Source organism: Gossypium hirsutum, chromosome A07 (genome assembly GCF_007990345.1).
Source record: "Gossypium hirsutum isolate 1008001.06 chromosome A07, Gossypium_hirsutum_v2.1, whole genome shotgun sequence".
NCBI lineage: Eukaryota > Viridiplantae > Streptophyta > Magnoliopsida > Malvales > Malvaceae > Gossypium > Gossypium hirsutum.
Window position 1 is genome coordinate 35,167,995 of NC_053430.1, and position 19,301 is coordinate 35,187,295.

At 33.1% G+C, this 19,301-nt stretch overlaps 1 pseudogene; it reads right to left on the reverse strand.

Moving 5' to 3' along the window:
• Window positions 1–1,837: 1,837 nt before the first annotated feature.
• On the reverse strand, window positions 1,838–18,642 carry LOC107956474 (vestitone reductase-like; annotated as a pseudogene).
• Between the last annotated feature and the right edge of the window lie 659 nt (window positions 18,643–19,301).

Sequence of the window (19,301 nt, forward strand, 5' to 3'; positions counted from 1 at the left end):
AATCGTGTTTACAAGTAGCAATTCCAAACACTCACCTATCACGCTTTCCCCTAATTGCTAAAAGTTTAAAGTAGTTTTTCCTTGCCTTTTGCCTTGCTCATAGAAAGCTTCAATGGTTTCGATGCTTCACACATAATAACAGACAATATACACAATCAACAATCTGCCAAGACTCACTTCAAACAATCAAAACACAAGCCTAAGCTAAATTCTCTTTTAGTCGAAACCTTCAACATAGCAAAATTAAATTTCAATTATCTCGGTCTATACTAAATCTTTTTGCCTAAAACTGATTATGTTTATCTAATTATTCACCTACGACTGACTCTCAACCTTTAAACTACTCAAAATTACCAAATTCATGGTATCAAATTTTTGACATGTTTTTGGCAATTTTCACAAAAAATTATTAAAATGTTGGAAATCTTCAAAAAAAATTTAAAGTAAGTTTAAAACCTTCTAATCATGTCAAAACTAATTGAAAAACACTTTGAAACCATGTTTTTTTCCAAAATCTCAAAATCCACCATTAACGACCCAAATTTTGACTTTTATTCAAAACATGAGATTTAATGGCTAAAAATTCAGTTTAAAGGATCAAATAACATAAAAAAAACTAATAAGGAATCGAATCGTTACCTTAGTTGACGAAAAACTGAACATTTGATTGAAAACCCCAAAAACCCAAAAATTCAACAATAGAGAAATTTATGGTGTTCTTAGATGTTTTTCTTGAAATACTATGAAGATTTATGGTTTGGGGAATGATAGAAATCTAAGTAATTAAGTTTGGGAATCAAAATTGAATGAAAAAAAGCTTTGGAATGCAATGGATGACAAAACAAAAATATGGACAATAAACTAAAATGGGTTTTATAAAGATGAAGGAGAAAAATAGTGTGAAAATTAACATTTAGTTTAATTGCCTTTTAAAAACTCATACTTTAGACCACTTTACAAATCAGTCCTTATTTCAAAATTGAAAGTCTTTTAAACATTATTTTCAAAAAGTGATTTAATTTCCAAAATGTCATAGGCAAAAAACAATTCCGAATACCATGCTAATAAAATTTTCGAGCTCACTAGAGCTAAAATCCCTATTTTACCCTTGAAACTTTTCGGACAAATTTTGTGGTGTGACATGGTGGTTTGAAGGTTAATGATTGTGACGCTAAAGATGGTTGTGGCAAAGGCAGTGACAGTGAGATTGTTGGAATGAAGGAGAAGAAGTATAAACATATTGAGCCACTTACGCAAAAAAGTAAAAATATTGGGCCATTTATTAAAAAAGAAAAAAGGAAGGACGAAAAAAAACAGTCACTCAACTTTGCCTCATCCAACGTGGTAAGTTAACTAGCTAACGTAGCCAGTTAATTGGTCACGTCACCTATCCTGTTAAGCATGTAATGTTAATGGTTGACTAATTTGTTACTTTTCGATAACGTTAGTGATTGATTTGTTATTTTTAAAAGTTGAGTGATTGAATTTAAAGTTGAGTTTCTGCTAGTGTAATTTACCCTAAAAAGGAAATTAATCACAAGCAGAGCAAATAGGTTTGAGTGATATACTCATAGGAAGAGCAAAAAATTGCATACAATTATCTCCAAAACAAACTAATATATAAGAAGTCCATGAAAACACAAGCATCCAAACATGAAAAATGCAAATAAATACATTTAAATTTTCATGTAATTAGAGCAAAAGAATCCTATAATCTTCAAAAGAAGTATTGCATCAACATCGTCTATTCATTGAATCGTATTAGGCTTTCTTTGCTTATGCAATGAAACAATGAGTTAACATCATTCCTACAGATTCCACACCATGTTTATGCTTACTAGAGAAAGCCTTTCTTCTTGCAGCTTTTAATAATTCCATCATATATATCCTCAACCCCATACTTGAATTTGAAAACCAAGTCTAAGAGCCTCTTTGATGACAAACCAAGCAATTTAGCACCTTCAATTCCTTCTAGGGTGCTGCATGACAAGGATTAAAAAATTTTCTTTTACTCCAAACATTAACATAACATGAGTTGTAATTAAAATAAAAATAAAAATTCTACTCACTCTACAATTAAGAATTCTGGATAGTTAGTTCAAAGAATTTCAACCATCTTTGGAGCAGTAACCGTATCAGAGGAACAATTATACCTTCTTTTTGCCTCAAGATGCTCAAGCAGGAAGATGAATGTCCTTGCCAAATCATCCATATGCACCATTGCAAGATTGAGAAGAAGATTATTGTTTTTCCTACTCTCTGAACAAATAATCAATAGGATAAACTACCTCTGCATATACCTCTGTATATGTTAGAATTAAGTGACCCAAATCCTTATTTAAATAAAATACAGTGGTAAAATAAAATAAAAGTAAAATCCATGTAGACCTATAACTTTTTTTAGAATAAAGTTTTTTTAAACCTTATTAAACTCCATCTATTTGATATTGATTAGAATAAGATGTTTCAATCTTACAACACTCCTATTAGAATATAGTTTTACAAGCCTATAAATAGAGATAGTCTACTCCTCTTGTAATCATTCGAATTCGACATAGTGAATTTTCTTCTCCTTTGCCCGTGGTTTTTTCCCGAAAGGGTTTCCACGTAAAAATCTATGTGTTCTTTATTTTTATTTTCTTTTCTTTGCGATATATTGCCATTAGCGACATTATATTTTTTACAAATTAGTATAAGAGCTTTCGGTTTGTTGATTTTGATCAAGGTAATGGCATCTTTGAAGTATGAAATTTCGCTGCTGGATCGCAACACCAGATTTGTGTTGTGGCAGATTAAGATGCAAGCAGCTCTTACGTAGATAGATCTGGAAAATGCCCTACTAGGGATAGATAAGATGCCTTCGACATTAACGAATGAAGAGAAGAAGCGTAAGGATCGAAAGGCATTAACACAATTATATCTGCATTTATCTAATGAAATTTTACAGGATGTGATGAAGGAGAAGACCGGTGTTGCATTATGAAAGAGGCTAGAACAAATATGTATGTCGAAAACTCTAACCAGCAAGTTGCATGTGAAGCAGCATCTTTATGCTCATCGTTTGGAAGAAGGTACGTCTGTGCGCGAACACTTAACAGTGTTTAAAGAAATTCTCTCAACCTTGGAGGCCATAGAGGTTTAGTATGATAAGGAAGATCTAGGGTTGATTCTACTTTGTTCATTGCCTCCGTCTTATTCAACCTTTAAAGACAAAATTTTATATAGCTGTAAGTCTCCCACAGCTGATGAGGTTTATCATTCTTTAACCTCGTATAATAAGATGAAGCATAGTGTGGTTGAACCTGACTCTCAAGGAGTAGGCTTCATTGTTCATGGGAGACAAGATTGAAATGCTGATGATGATCGTGGAAGGGCACAGGAACGAAATCCTCGTGGTAAATCTAAAGGTAGATCAAAGTCTTCAAACAGAGGTAAAACTTGTAACTTCTGTAAGAAAAAAGGGCACATTAAATCTGAGTGCTATAAGCTGTAGAACAAGATCAAAAGGGAGGCTGCAAATCAAAAGGGAAAACAACCAGAAAAATCCGGTGAAGCTGATGTTGTAGAAGATTATAGAGATGGTGAACTTCTAGTCACTTCTATCAACAATTCTAAAATAAGGGAGGAGTGGATCCTTGATTCGGGTTGCCCCTTCTACATGAGTCCCAGTCGGGATTGGTTTACAACTTACAAAATAGTGTTTGAAGTTGTTGTTTTGATGGGAAATAATGCTTCGTGTAAAATTACAAGTGTTGGAATAATTAAAGTTAAGATATTTGACGAAGTTGTCAGAACACTTAATGACGTGTGACATGTTCCAATGAAGAGAAATTTAATTTCGTTGAGTACTCTTGATTCAAAAGGGTACATATACACAACTGAAAGTGCGGTTGTGAAGATTTCCAAAGGTTCCCTCGTTGTGATGAAAAGGCAGAGAAAGACTGCCAAGTTATATGTTTTGTAGGGTTCTACTGCTACTGGTGATGCAACTGTCACTTCCTCTTTCTTATCAGATGATGATATTACTGAACTTTGGCATATGCACCTAGGACATATGAATGAGAATGGCATGGCAGAATTGGGCAAAAGATGACTTCTTGATGGGTAAAGAATTTGCAAACTAAAGTTTTGTGACAATTGCGTTTTTAGGAAGCAAAAAAGAGTTAGTTTCACCAAAGGTATCCATAGCACGAAAGGAAACATTGGAGTATATTCATTTTGATTTGTAGGGCCCATCTAGAGTGCCTTCGAGAGGTGGAGCTAATTATATGCTAACTTTTATAGATGATTTTTCCAGAAAAGTTTAAGCGTTCTTCTTGAAGTAAAAAAGCGATATGTTTTTCGCATTTAAGTTTTGGAAAAATATGATTAAAAAACAGAAGGAAAACAAATAAAATACCACCGCACTAATAATGGCTTAGAGTTTTGTTCTGATGAGTTTAATAAATTGTGCAAGTTTGAAGGGATCGTAAGACCCTTGAAGTTCGTTATACTCCACAGTAAAACGGTGTTGCAGCATGAATGAATAGAACGATCATGGAGAAAGTTCAATGTATGTTGTCAAATGCCAACTTACCAAAGTCGTTTTCGGCTGAAGCAACTTCTACTGCATTTTTTTGATCACCTGATCTCCATAAGGTCTGGTAATCTTACTTACTATTCTGATTTAAAGATCTTTGGGTGTCCTGCGTATGCTCATGTTGATAATGAAAATTGGAATCGAGATCCATTAAATGTGTTTTTATTGGTTATAAAGCTGGTGTAAAAGGGTATAAGTTATGGTGCCTTGGAAATAGGAAAGTTGGGATTAGCAGATATGTTGTTTTTGATGAAACTACTATGATACCAAACTTATCTCTTAAGGACACTTCCAATAAAGAAAACCAAAAGCAGGTGAAGCATCAGGTTAATCCAGAATCTACAATAAAGTTGGCTCCTTAAGCCAATACAAAAATTCAGAATAGAGTTGCTTCTTCACCACAATACTTTATCGCCAAAAATAGAACTATAAGAGAAATTAAACCTCCAAAAAAGTATGTCGAGGTTGATCTAGTTGCTTATGTTTTAAATGTGGCTGAAGATATAGATACAAACTAAGAGCCACCTAATTATTCTAAGGTGGTTAGCTGTGAAAACTCAGAAAATAAGATGTTTGCTATGCAAGAGGAGATGGAATCACTCCATAAAAATAGAGCATGGGATCTTGTGAAACTTCCTAAAGGTAAAAAAGTTGTTCGTTGTAAATGGATGTTAAAAAAAAAAGAAGGGACCCTAAGAGTTGAAGAACCTATATATAAATCAAGGCTTGTTGCAAAGGGTTACAGTTAAATTCCAGGAGTAGACTTCATAGATATGTTCTCCCCAGTTGTGAAGCATAGTTTGATTCAAGCTTTGCTTGGTATTGTGGCCATGCAAGATTTAGAGCTTGAGCAGTTAGATGTAAAAAATTCATTTTTGCATGGAGAACTTGAGGAGGATATTCACATGCAACAACCAGAGGTTTTACAGTCCCCAAAAAAAAGGACTATGTTTACTTGCTGAAAAAGTCCCTTTATGGTTTGAACAGTCACTGTAGCAGCCTGATTTAGACCCTAATCGGAACGGTGGTTTCGGAACCATGAATCTGAGTCATAAAAATATTTAAATATTATCTTTCATGCTTATTATATGCGAATTTTCATGTGTGAAAGTTTCGTATGAAAATTTGATCGTTTCTGTGCTTAATTTAATAAAAGGGTTTAATCGCGTAAATTGAAAAATTGATACTTTATTTTATAAAGACCAATTTGTTAATGGCTTTATAAATTGAAGTATTTATGCTGCAAATAAACCTTTAGACTATGTGATTTCCAAATGTATCCTAATTATGTATGTTTTTGTTATTAGTTTTAAAAGGTTAAATATGTAATTAGGTAAATAATATAAATGTTATAATATAACATAAATAATAAAATGATGTTCATATATGCATGCTTTTACCAAAAATAAAAAGAAAGAAAAGAAACTAAAGCTTGGTGATATTCGGCCATTTCTCAAGCTTGATTCAAGGTTAGTTTGGTTTTGGTTTTTGATAATTTTTATGTTTTTGAGATCGTTGCTTCGAATACTATCCGACCCATGCTAGAATTTCTGATTTTGATGATGTTTTGAGTTGTGCCATTGATGAATATTTTTGTTTTGTGATGTTTGATGATGAAATATTAAAGATATGTTTTAGATTAACATGTTTTATATTGGAATTTTTGATGAATTTGAGTAATTAGAGCTAAATTGCAAAAAAAAAATTAAAGGACTAAAATGTGATATAAATGAAATATATGGAGTAGTATGAGTATAAGGAATATTCGGCCTAACTATGTTGTTGTGAGATTGTGCATATTTTGTGTTTTATGCAATATGGACTAAATTGTAAAAAATGTGAAATATCAGGGTAAAAGTGTAATTTACCCATTTATGTGTTTTTGGATGAATTTGGTTGAATATTTGATTTAATAAGTTTAATTTATATTAATTTAGATTAAGAAAAGAGAAAATCGGATTTAGATCGAGGGAAAAATAAAGTTGTGACTAGCCGATCCGTACCGATTTTTCATCATCCGAGGTAAGTCTTTAAGCAATTAAACATCGTTAATTTTAGATGTAACTTAGTTTAATATGCTGTTTTGGAATATCTGAAAGTTTCGATATATTAATTGTTTATGAGACAATGTTATAATAGTGATATTCAGGCGTTAAGCTTAGCAAGCCTAGTGCTGGTGAATTTAATCGAGCTTATTGCCTAGCAGGCTTATTGCTGGTGTATAAAAATCAGACTTTGAGTCTAGCAAGCCTTGTGCCGGTGTGAAATACAGGCTTAGGCCTAGCAGGCTTTATGCTAGTGAATTATTATAAGTTTATGCTTAAAAGACTTTATGCTGATGTGGAAATTGAATACGTTAAATGAGTTAAAATGACCAGGTGTGATCTTAGCTTATTACTTAATTGAAACAAGTTAAGTAAGCCTCTTGATATCTGTTATAAGATATGTAAGATATAAGTGAAGAATGTGAGTAGATATGAGAAGTATGTTTCGGCTATATATATATATATATGAAGTTGAGTTTTGATTCATGACTATATATATATTTGAATGTAAGCATACTTGGTATAATGTCACTTTGGGAATGAAAATTTGAATGATATTATACTAAATGTGATACATTAGCATTACGCCAAGGTAACTTATTTGTGTAAAAGTATAAGTTATAAATAAATAAGATGATATGTTTGAGATTAAGTATAACAATAATGTTATAATTTGGCTTGTTTTAAATGCTTTGATTATTCTTTTGAATGATTAAATTTGCTTATGACTTACTAAGCTAAATTAGCTTACTTTGTGTATTTATGTTTACCTCTGTTTTATAGATTTCGAATTCAAGTTACAAGCTCGGGGATCGTCAGCAAAGTCTAACAGACTATCGATCGCCTTCAGTATTTTATAAACTGAATTTTTAAACCTATGGCATATATAGGTTGGAACATGTTTTGAAACGACGAACTTTGGTTTTGTATAAAGCCATGCGAAAATGGCTTGGTATTTATGCTTAGTCTTGGTTTTATGTGTACTTAGTTATTATGTTTAATGAGCTATGCATGAATGTGGTAAAAATTCATTTCAGTTAAAGTGTTAAGTACTATGGATGGATGATGTTTTTGGTAAATGTTTTATGCATTGGAAATGGCTTTATTATTAGGTTTAAATTCGGTATTGGTTGGATTATAGTTAAACTTTATTTGGTTATCATGTTGTATGTCATGGTTGAACATAATTTCTGTTATATGAAAGTCTTGAGGATTGGTTGTTGATTTTGAATGTGGCATGGACAAATTGGTTATGTTATATGATTATAAATACAAATAAATATTTAATCTTGATTTGAGCTTATATTGGAAGTGTATCTGAGTGTATGATGCATGTGAAAATGTTTTGTATTTCTGCTATATGTTTATATTAAGTGTTAAATAAGTTAAAGTAGGCCATGTGATTGTTAATTAAAAACTGAGACACACACATGATACCATTTGGTGTACTTTTATCATATATACTAAGACAATGACCTATGTTAGCCGAATGTACTAGTAACTAGAATGAGTTTGTTTGTAAATGGAAGCTCATTATATTTGGTGTTAATATACAAAATATACAAGTTTCATATAGATTAATATGTTGGTGTCGTATATATATGAAACAAAGGGTTAATAATGTATATTTTATTTTAAATGGTGTATAATTTATGCATGTGCAAGACTTTTATAAAAATAAGTCTAATATTCAACAATGAAATTATTGATGTGTTATATGTTCTGTATATGTATAAATGATGGGTTATGTGCAATTTATATCATGTTATGAATGACATATATTATGAGTTTCGTTAATTGATTTAGTTATAATAATTTATGTGATTAAAATTTTGAACTATATTATGTTATGCATATCTGTGTGAATAATAATATGTTCGGTAATGCCTCATAACCTTAATCCGGCGACGGATATGGGTTAGGGGTGTTACATTTTATTGGCATCAGAGCCAGGTTTAGTCGATTCTAGGACTAAAATAGCGCGTGTGTGTCTAGCTATACATGCCATAATATATACTGCGATATTGTGATGACTTCTGGCATTTAAAAATGTGTTTTCGTATAGTAAATGGATCTCGACAGAGCTGTAGCTGATGATGTCGAGAGTATAGTGCTTGCTCCCGTGCATGGGATAGCGCCAGTTGAATCTCGGCCGATCTCGAGTAGCCATGAGGGGGAGGCTAAACAAGCCTTCTATCAAATGATGAATGATTGGTTTACTCAATATATCTGAACTAACCCAGTTACATAACAACCTCCACCCCGAATAATCCATTTCCGATACCTGTGGTACCTCTGATGATTGATCTGATGAGATTTAACAAGCCTCATGTTGATAAAATTAGAAAACACGGGCTGAAGAATTCAAAGCTACTAACGACGATGATGTTGAGCGAGCTGAATTCTGGCTTGATAATACTATCAGCGTGTTGATGAGTTATCTTGTACCCCAGATGAGTGCTTAAAATGTGCCATATCCTTGCTACGAGACACCATATATCACTGGTGGAATATACTAGTATCGGTGGTTCCGAAAGAGCGAGTGACCTGCGAATTCTTTCAGATTGAGTTCCGTAAGAAATATATCAGCCAGAGATTCATTAATCAGAAGCGCAAGGAATTTCTCAAATTAAAACAGGGTCGTATGACTGTAACAGAATATGAGCGGAATTTTGTGAGACTTAGTCGATATGCCCGTGAGTGTGTTTCAACTGAAGCTATCATGTGTAAAAGATTTGAAGACGGTTTGAATGAAGACATTAAATTGTTGGTTGGTATACTTGAAATCAAAGAGTTCGTGGTACTTGTTGAGCTAGCTTGCAAAGCTGAAGAGCTTAGGAAAGAGAAAAGAAAAGTTGATTTTGAAGCCAGAGAATCCCGTAAAAGATCATCGGGTAAGACTTTTCACTCAACATCGAAGAAGTTCAGAGATGATCCTAGTCGATCTAAGGATACTGCGGGCTTTTCTAGACGAGACCAAGACTAACCCCCTGTGAGTTCACGAGCTACTTCGATAGCTAGTGTTGGCAATGTTCGACAGAACAGAGTTGAGTGCAAGCATTTTGGTAAATGGCATTCTGGAGATTGCAGATTGCATAACCGGTCTTGTTTTAAATGTGGATCGATGGATCATTTTATTCAAGATTGCCTGATGTTAGCCGAGCAAAACACTGTTCAAAACGCAAGATCGAGTAATATGTTAGTGCGAGGCAGATCACCCAGGCATTTGGGTAATGTAGGTGGTAGTTAGAGAGGGACGAAAGATATAACAGTTCGATCTGAGGCTCGTACACCTGCTAGAGCATATGCTTTACACGCTCGCGAGGATGCTTCTTCCCTAGATGTTATTACCGGTACTTTCACTATTTATGATACTAGTGTTATTGCATTGATTGATCCTGGTTCAACTCATTCTTATACGTGTGAAACAATAGTATCCAATAGAAATTTGCCTATTGAGTCTACTGAGTTTGTGATTCGAGTATCGAACCCCCTGGGCCGGTGTGTTTTGGTTGACAAAGTATGTAAAAATTGCCCGTTGATGATTTGAGATTCATGCTTTCCGGCCGATTTGATGTTGTTACCTTTCGACGAGTTTGATATAATTTTGGGTATGGATTGGCTGACTTTGCACGATGCCGTTGTTAATTGTAAAAGAAAGACCATTGATTTTAGATGTCAGAATAACGAGATTATTCGGATTGAATCTAATGATCTGAGTGGTTTACCAGCAGTAATATCTTCGATGTTAGCTCAAAAATATGTGAGAAAAGGTTGTGAAGTTTACTTTGCTTATGTGCTTGATAGTAAAGTGGCTGAAAAGAAGATTGAATCCGTACCAGTTGTATACAAGTATCCGGACGTGTTTCCTAAAGAATTGTCGGGTTTGCCACCTATCCTAGAGGTAGAGTTTGGTATTGAGTTAGTACCGGGGACAACTCCAATTTCAATAGCTCCGTACCGGATGGCACCTACTGAATTAAAAGAATTGAAAGCTCAGTTGCAAGAGTTGATAGATAGAGGTTTCGCGCGACCGAGTTTCTCTCTCTGGGCTGTGCCAATTCTATTTGTGAAAAAGAAAGATGGAACTATGAGAATGTGTATTGATTACTGCCAGCTAAATAAGGTGACTATAAAGAATAAATATCTGTTGCCACGGATTGACGACCTATTCGATCAGTTGAAAGGGGCTTCAGTGTTTTCGAAGATAGATTTGAGATCGGGTTATAATCAGTTGCGAGTCAGAGACTCAGATGTGCCAAAAACTGCTTTCGAATAAGGTAGGGACATTACGAGTTTCTGGTTATGCCCTTTAGACTTACTAATGCACCTGCTTTTTTTATGGATTTGATGAATTGGATCTTCAGATAGTATTTGGATCAGTTTGTGGTTGTGTTTATTGATGATATATTGATCTACTCCTGTAATAAAAACGAACATGCTGAGCATTTGAGACTTGTGTTACAAGCTTCGTGAGAAAAATAGTTGTATGTAAAGTTTAGTAAATGTGAGTTCTGGTTACACGAAGTTAGCTTTTTGGGACATGTTATTTCAGCATCAGGTATTTGGGTTGATCCGAGTAAGATTTCAGCAATACTTGATTGGAAACCTCCGAGAAACGTTTCTAAAGTTCGAAGTGTTCTGGGACTTGTTGGTTATTATAGACGGTTCATGAAAGGTTTCTCTATGATTGCAACCCCGATAAAGAAGCTACTACAGAAAGATGTTAAGTTTGAGTGGTCAGAAAAGTGCCAGAAAAGTTTTGATCAGTTGAAAGCCCTTTTGACCGAGGCTCCAGTGTTAGTTCAACCAGAATCGGGTAAAGAATTTGTTATCTATAATGATGCATCTTTAAATGGTTTGGGCTGTGTTTTGATGCAGGAAAGTAAAGTTATAGCCTATGCCTCGAGACAGTTAAAACTGCATGAAAAGAACTATCCGACGCACGATTTAGAGTTGGCAGCTATTGTGTTTACGTTAAAAATTTGGCGTCACTATCTGTTTGGTGAGAAATGTCATGTTTATTCCGATCATAAAAGTTTGAAGTACTTGATGACTCAGAAAGATCTGAATTTGAGACAGTGTCGATGGTTAGAGTTGTTAAAAGATTACGAGCTAGTAATTGATTATCGTCCTGGAAAGGCTAACGTTGTTGCTGATGCTCTAAGTCAAAAATCCATGTTTTCTTTGCGTGCAATGAATGCACATATGGTTATGTCAGATGATGGTGTGATAATAGCCGAGTTAAAAGCAAGACCATTATTTATTCTGTAGATTTGTGAAGCTCAGAAGGTCGATAATGATTTGATACTAAAATGGGCTCAATGTGAATTGAATGTTGATTCAGAATTCCAAGTGGGTGTTGAGGGATGTTTTCAAATTCAGAAACCAAATATGTGTTTTGAGAAATACAGAGTTGATTCAGATGATTTTGAATGAAGCTCATAATAGTCGGCTATCTGTTCACCCAGGTAGTAAGAAGATGTATAGTGATTTGAAACAGCTTTACTAGTGGCATGGTATGAAATGAGACATTTCTGACTATGTTTCAAAGTGTTTAATCTATCAACAAGTAAAAGCCGAACAGTACCTTCTGGATCGCTTCAGCCGATCATGATACCTGAATGGAAATGGGACAGAGTCACGATGGATTTTGTATCTGGTTTACCATTGACACCGAGCAAGAAAGATGCAATCTGGGTTATTGTTGATAGATTGACTAAATCAGCTCACTTTGTTCCGGTTCGAACAGATTATTCGCTCGATAAACTTGATGAATTATATGTTTCTCAGATTGTGAGACTACACGAGTACCTATTTTTATTGTGTCGGATAGAGATCCAAGGTTTACATCACAGTTTTGGAAGAAACTGCAAGATGCACTAGGTATGAAATTACATTTTAGCACTGCTTTTCAACCCTAGACAGATGGTCAGTCTGAACGAATCATTCAGATACTTGAGGATATGTTGAGATGTTGCATTATCGAGTTTGAAGGTACGTGGGAACGATACCTACCTTTGATTGAATTTGCGTATAACAACAGCTTTCAATCGAGTATTAAAATGGCACCTTACGAGGATTTATACGACTGTAAATGTCGTACACCATTGTATTGGACTGAACTCAGTAAAAACAAGATACACGGGGTTGATTTGGTCAGAGAAACTGAACAGAAAGTGAAAGTAATTCGTGAAAGTCTAAAAGCAGCACCAGATCTTCAGAAATCGTATGCAGACTTGAAACTTAAAGATATAGAGTTTTAGATCGGGGATAGTGTTTTTGAGAGTCTCACCGTGGAAGAAAATACTCAGATTTGGTCATAAAGGCAAATTGAGTCCGAGATTCATTGGGCCGTATGAGATTATCGAGCGAATCGAGCCGGTTGCTTATAGACTATTGTTACCACCTGAACTAGAAAAGATTCACAATGCATTTCATGTTTTGATGCTTCGTAGATATCGATCTGATCCCTCACATGTGGTTAGCCCGACCAAAGTTGAGATTAAGCCCGATATGACGTACGAGGAAGAACCGATTCATTTTTGGCTTGTGAGATTAAAGAGTTGCGAAATAAGAAAAATTCATTGGTTAAAGTACTATGGCATAAGTACGGTGTTGAGGAAGCAATGTGGGAGTCAGAAGATGTAATGAGAGAATGCTATCCAAACCTATTTATCGATAAGATTTTCGAGGACGAAAATCCCTAAGGGGGAGAAGCCTGATTTAGACCCCAATCGAAATGGTGGTTTTGGGACCATGAATCTGAGTCAAAAAAATAGTTAAATATTATTTTCTGTGTTTATTATATGCAAATTTTCATGTGTGAAAGTTTCGTATGAAAATTTGATCGTTTGTTGGCTTAATTTAATAAAAGGGTTTAATCGCGTAAATTGAAAAATTGATACTTTATTTTATAAAGAACAATTTGTTAATGGCTTTATAAATTGAAGTATTTATGTTGCAAATAAACCTTTAGACTATGTGATTGCCGAATGTATCCTTATTATGTATGTTTTTGTTATTAGTTTTAAAAGGTTAAATATGAAATTAGGTAAATAATATAAATGTTATAATATAACATAAACAATAAAATGATGTTCATATATGCATGCTTTGACCAAAAATAAAAATAAAGAAAAGAAACTAAAGCTTGGTGATATTCGGCCATTTCTCAAGCTTGATTCAAGGTTAGTTTGGTTTCAGTTTTTGATAATTTTTATGTTTTTGAGATCGTTGCTTCGAATACTATCCGACCCATGCTAGAATTTTTGATTTTGATGAATGTTTTGAGTTGTTCCATTGATGAATATTTGTGTTTTGTTATGTTTGATGATGAAATATTAAAGATATGTTTTAGATTAACATGTTTTGTATTGGAATTTTTGATGAATTTGAGTAATTAGGGATAAATTGCAAAAATAATAAATTAAAGGACTAAAATGTGAAATAAATGAAATATACGGAGTAGTATGAGTATAAGGAATATTTAGCCTAACTATTTTGTTGTGAGATTGTGCATATTTTGTGTTTTATGCAATATGGACTAAATTGTGAAAAATGTAAAATATCAGGGTAAAAGTGTAATTTTCCTATTTGTGTGTTTTTGGATGAATTTGGTTGAATATTTGATTTAATAAGTTTAATTTATATTAATTTAGATCAAGAAAAGAGAAAATCGGATTTAGATCGGGGGAAAAATAAAGTTGTCGACTAGCCGATCCGTACCGGTTTTTCATCATCAAAGGTAAGTCTTTAAGCAATTAAACATCGTTAATTTTAGATGTAACTTAGTTTAATATGCTATTTTTGGAATATTTAATATGCTATTTTTGGAATATCTGAAAGTTTCGACGTATGAATTGTTTATGAGACAATGTTATAATAGTGATATTCGGGCCAAGCCTTGTGCTGGTGAATTTAATCGGGCTTATTGCCTATCAGGCTTATTGCCAGTGTATAAAAATCAGACTTTGAGTCTAGCAGGTCTTGTGCCGGTGTGAAATACAGGCTTAGGCTTAGCAGGCTTTATACCGGTGAATTATTATAAGTTTATGCTTAAAAGGATTTATGCTGATGTGGAAATTGAATATATTAAATGAGCTAAAATGACTAGGTATGATCTTAGCTTATTACTTAATTGAAACAAGTTAAGTAAGCCTCTTGATATCTATTATAAGATATGTAAGATATAAGTGAAGAATGTGAGTAGAGATGAGAAGTATGTTTCGGCTATATATATATATGAAGTTGAATTTTGATTCATGACTATATATACATTTGAATGTAAGCATACTTAGTATAATGTCATTTTGGGAATGAAAAGTTGAATGATATTATGCTAAATGTGAGACATTAGCATTACGCCAAGGTAACTTATTTGTATAAAATTATAAGTTATAAATAAATGAGATGATATGTTTGAGATTAAGTATAACAATAATGTTATAATTTAGCTTCTTTTAAATGCTTTGATTATTCTTTTGAATGATTAAATTTGCTTATGACTTACTAAGCTAAATTAGCGTACTTTGTGTATTTATGTTTACCTCTATTTTATAGATTTCGGATTCAAGTTACAAGCTCGGGGATCGTCAGTAAAGTCTAACACACTATCGATCACCTTCGGTGTTTTATAAACTAAATTTTTAAGCTTATGGCATGTATAGGTTGGAACTTGTTTTGAAATGATGAACTTTGGTTTTGTATAAAGCCGTGCGAAAATGGTTTGGTATTTATGCTTAGTCTTGGTTTTATGTGTACTTAGTTATTATGTTTAATGAGCTATGCATGAATGTGGTAAAAATTCATTTCAGTTAAAGTGTTAAGTACTATGGATGTATGATGTTTTTGGTAAATGTTTTATGCATTGAAAATGGCTTTATATTAGGTTTAAATTCAGTATTGGTTGGATTATAGTTAAACTTTATTTGGTTATCATGTTGTATATCATGGTTGAACATAATTTCTGTTATATGAAAGTCTTGAGGATTGATTGTTGATTTTGAATGTGGCATGAACAAATTGGTTATGTTATATGATTATAAATACATATAAATATTTAATCTTGATTTGAGCTTATATTGGAAGTGTATCTGAGTATATGATGCATGTGAAAATGTTTTGTATTTCTACTATATGTATATATTGAGTGTTAAATAAGTTAAAGTAGGCCATGTGATTGTTAATTAAAAACTGAGACACATACATGATACCATTTGGTGTACTTTTATCATATATACTAAGACAATGATCTATGTTAACTGAATGTACTAGTAACGAGAATGAGTTTGTTTTTAAATGGAAGCTTATTATATTTTGTGTTAATATGCAAAATATACAAGTTTCATATAGATTAATATGTTGGTGTTGTATATATATGAAACAAAGTGTTGATAATGTATATTTTATTTTAAATGGTCTGTAATTTATGCATGTGCAGGACTTTTATAAAAATAGGTCTAATATTCAACAATGAAATTATTGATTTGTTATATGTTCTGTATATGTATAAATGATGGGTTATGTGTAATTTATATCATAATATGAATGGCATATATTATGAGTTTCGTTAATTGATTTAGTTATAATAATTGATGTGATTGAAATTTTGAACTATATTATGTTATGCATATATGTGTGAATTATAATATGTTCGGTAATGCTTCTTAACCTTAATCTAGTGACGGATACAGGTTATACAGTCACCAAGATAGTTGGTACAAGAGGTTTGGTTTCTTTATGACTTTTTAGGATTTTAAAAGAAGTAGCTTTGATAGTTGTGTTTACTTTAGGAAAAACAGTGATGGTTCTTTTATCTATCTACTCCTTTATGTTGATGACATGTTAATAGCAACGAAAGATAAAGGAGAGATAAGAAAGGTTAAAGCCTAGCAAAGAAGATACTTGTTATGGAGATTCTTAGAGATAGAAAAGCAAGTAAATTACACCAAGTCAGAAGGGGTACATTGAGAAAGTTCGTTACAGGTTCAATATGCAGAGTGCTAAGCCAGTTAATACTCCTTTAGTAGCTCATTCTATACTTTCATCGGTTTTGTCTCCACAATCAGATGATGAGATTGAGTACATGTCACATATTCCATACTCTAGTGCAAAGGGATCTCTCATATGTGCTATGGTTTTTTCATGTCCAGATTTATCATATGCAGTCAGTGCAGTTAGCAAATACATGGTGAATCCTGGTAAAGAACATTCGAAAGCAGTTCAGTAGATTTTAAGATATTTATGAGGTACTACTAATGTTTTCTTGCAATTTGGAAGAACTAGAGATGGAGCCATTGGGTATGCTTATGCTGATTTTACTGGAGACCTTGATAAAAGAAGATCTCTTACAGGTTATGTCTTTAGAATTTGAGGTTGTGCAATTAGTTGGAAAGCCACTTTGCAAACTACAGTCGCTTTGTCTACCACTGAAGTTGAGTACATGACAATTACTGAGACTTGTAAAGAAGCTATTTGGTTGAAGGGACTTTTTAATGAACTCAATGAAGACCTTCAAATCAGTACAATATTTTGTGACAGTCAGAGTGTCATCTTCCTTAGAAAAGATCAAATATTTCATGAAAGAACAAAACACATTGATGATCGGTATCATTTTGTTCGTGATATTATTGCTTGTAGTGATATTGTTGTGAGCAGAATTAGTACTCATGAAAATCCTATAGATATGATGACTAAGTCACTTCCTATAACCAAGTTTGAGCATTGCTTAGACTTTGTTGGTGTTCATTGTTGATGTTAAACCCTTAAGGGGTTTTATGAAAGAAGTGGAGAACTTGTTCATTAAGAGTTCACGATGAAGAATTTTTTCATTGAGAATTCGTGTCAAGGTGGAGATTGATAGAATTAAGAGACTCGAATCCTTTTTTAAATAAAATACAGTGGTAAAATAAAATAAAAGTAAAATCCATATAGAACTATACTTTTTTTAAAAAATAAGGTTTTTTAAACCTTATTAAACTCCATCTATTTGATATTGATTAGAATAAGGTGTTTCAATCTTACTACACTCCTATTAGAATATGGTTTTATAAGCTTATAAATAGACATAGTCTACTCCTCTTGTAATCATTCGAATTCGTTATAGTGAATTTTCTTCTCCTCTGCCCGTGGTTTATTTCCCGAAAGGGTTTCCACGTAAAAATCTATGTGTTCTTTATTTTTATTTCTCTTTTCTTTGAGAGATATTGTCATTATCGACATTCTATTTTTTACATTATGTTTAATTGATTCATGGTAAGTAAGAAAAACAAGTTCAACATATACCTAGGATAGGAGACAATGCAGTGCGCACTGGAAGGTGTATCTTGGGACAGATGAAGGGACCCAGAACCATAAGAGGAATGATGGAAACCAAATCCAATCCATGTGCTGCAAATTCAAGAACTGTTTTTTCTATCGAAGTCTTGGTAATGGCATAAGAATTCACATATGACTTAACTTCTGAACGAATGTAATCCACATCCCTCCAATAACTCTCTTCCATAATCTCCACATTCTTGATCTCGTTGAAAAAGACAGCGGTAATACTAGAAGTGTATACAACTTTCTTCACTGTGTTTGATCTCAAGCATGTCTTCAAGATGCCTAATGTTCCATCGATTGACCTTTGGATCACAACTGTTTCGGGTTTATTGTCCAGGAAATCTATGGGAGCAACAATATGGAAAACTCCTTTGCATCCCTCGATGGCAGTACCAAAACTCTCAGGATCATTAAGATCTGCTGTGAAGATTTTAAGCTTTTCATTTGATCCTGGAAGATTTGTGAGGAAGCTAAGGTCTCTCTTGTTACCTGCTACAATACAGAAACTGAGATAATAATAAAAAAAGAATGTAACTTCACTAATTTAAAATTGAGTGTTTACAGATCTTGACCTGGGTCAGCTCTAATAGTGGTATGAACAGAGTAACCGAGCTCAAGAAGTAGTTTGATTAACCAGGAGCCAACGTAATTGTTCCCTCTAGTCACGCACACTTTTCCTTTATCTCCTTCCATATCTCTTACCTTTCTAGAGGAATGGGTGGTATTCTTAATCATTGCTTCCATGGAATTGTTTGTTTTGACTTTGAAATGCCAAGTCATGCACAATATCAACTCATGCATATATTTCTCAATATAATGATAAGGTAGATAAATATTTTAATACCATACGGAATTTTATATACATATGTGTACATATCGACTTACCTATTAGGCCAACATATATTTCTACATATTCAAACACATTTTGTAATTTCACATCGCTAACAATTCCTCAGGATTAGCACCCTCATAATGCCCAAAATTGTTACCTAATTAATTACTTAATTTCTTGATATCAAAAATTGAGAATTTGAAGAGAATTTAAAATGTGATCCCTTTAGTACGATGTTATTTGATGGTATTGAAAAAGTCTCTATCTAAATTGAATTTTTAATGAGGAGATCAAGACGAAAAATCATATCCCGTAAGTTGGGGCACAAAATCTTGAATTTCCAAAAATAAGAATGCTCACCTTTTAATTATTGCCCAAATATTATATTTTTAATTTTTTTTAAGAGAGAAGGGACATTCGATTATTTGGATTCGAGGAAAAACCGTACCTCGTAAGTTAAGGGCACAATTTTTCGAATCCTCAAAATAAAGAATATTGTCTTGGTTCAAATCATTTCTTA